This window comes from Eurytemora carolleeae, unplaced genomic scaffold (assembly GCF_000591075.1).
Source record: "Eurytemora carolleeae unplaced genomic scaffold, Eaff_2.0 scaffold356, whole genome shotgun sequence".
NCBI lineage: Eukaryota > Metazoa > Arthropoda > Copepoda > Calanoida > Temoridae > Eurytemora > Eurytemora carolleeae.
The window spans coordinates 43695-45600 of NW_019396250.1; positions in this window are offsets into that span (position 1 = coordinate 43695).

A 1906-nucleotide genomic window follows, 5' to 3' on the forward strand; every position below is an offset into this window, starting at 1 on the left:
TTTTCTTCAAATTTGTTGTTTTACGGGTTGCCCTGATCTAGAGAGTCGTTTTATAACGTTGTATTAGGGGACAGACTTTTAATAGGGACTGCAAGGGAAATTTTATTTTACTCTCTATTCTCATTCTCAACAGTCCCCTTTAGAACATTGACTAATAAATGATGACGGGCCTATCCTTCCTTATTTATTTAACAGTTTCAGAGCTATTATATATTCAAGAAACATTAATATTTATTAACAAGAAGTCTCGACATTCTAATTTATAAAAACGCATTGGCATCGAATATTGTGGATTTCCTAAGAATATATGTTGCGTCCGCTGAGTTGTGTTCACTCTGTGCGCCAGCGTACAATCCAGTTCTACGGTAATTTGAACTCCATTTTGAAGACCAACACCGGAGTTCTCTGTCCCCGCTGAGCAGTAAAAGTTTCAAGTTGTAAATCTGGTATTCCCCACTTTTCGTGTAGGGTCACTTGAATTCATACTTACAGCCCCTTTAACGAGTATCCAAAGGCCAGGGTTTGGATGTTTTATTTCAGATATTTAATTTAAAAATGTTTAACATCTCTGGGGGGGGGGGGGTCTGATGGTAGTTAAATTAAGAAAGAAACTTGGAAAATGAAGACGACTTTCAAATACGAATTCCAAGTTATTAATTTAAGTTGACATGGAGACAGTGGGGATTTCCATTAAATTGATACGTCGATTGCCCTTGGCCTTGTACAATGCATACCTACACTTTTTCATGATTTGCAAATGCTTTGCAGTATTTTATACAAAAACATAGTAAACGAGACAAATTCTAAAGAATTTTTTATCCCTAGAGAATGCATTTTTTTAGAAAATACTTGCTGGCTTTTCTAAACGGTCTTATTTTTCATTAACGATTAATCTGAGAATTTAGTCTATCTACAATCTACATTCTATAAGATAAATATTTTGAGCTTTATTTAGTATCAGATAAAAGGATTTGATCTTAGCCAATTTTTATTGACCGTTGGCGTTAGGTATTTTTTTTTACTGAATCACAATGTTAAAATTCGTCATTGCTCTTAAGAAGATTGGACGAGTGGGGGGAAGGCAGGCGGCTATGAGCCATGCCACTATTTCCCCTTCCGTGCCACATATTAGTTTTTAACTCATCCGGCAGCCATGAGCCACCACTATTTCCCCTTCCGGGCCACCACATTTGACCCCTCCGGCCAAAACTACTTTTTTAAATGGTATATTTAGGGCCTTTAAAATGTGATTTTTAAAAATCCGGTCACGTCACGTAAAAAAATATATATTTAAATCTTTACATTTAAGTGTTAATATAAAAAAGGATGATTCCTCTTAACGTAAACTGCAGAACTTTTTTATTATATTATAAAGATTTATTCACACACAAAGATATAAATACATAAATGGTGTAGTTTAAATTTGTTTAAATAAATTTTTGAAAATACAGGTTTCCAAAAGAAGAGAGGAAAATATGCAAAATTATGCACAAATAGACAACATTGATCATTACTCATTACATAACATATTTATCATTTCAGTTATTACGTAATCATCGAATCCTTCAATATATAAATTATTCATTCTTGTATTTAAAAGTTCTTGTAAAACCGGAATTTTCTATGCATGTTCCAATGGGACATCAAAATAATTCATTTGTTTCTTAACTAACATTTTACTAAGATCCGAAGGATTTACAGAACAATCATTTCCAATAGAAAATAAAATTCTGGCAAGAACTGTGTTAAGGTCATTTTTACATAAATTAGAAAGAAATCTAATGCAAAGCTTAGTACTTGCTTAAATAGTCTCATAGAAAGACACACATCTGCTAGCTAACATAGTTTTTACATGTAAACATTGTGAAATACTTTCAATCAAGTACCTATGCGTATCTCTAGGTAC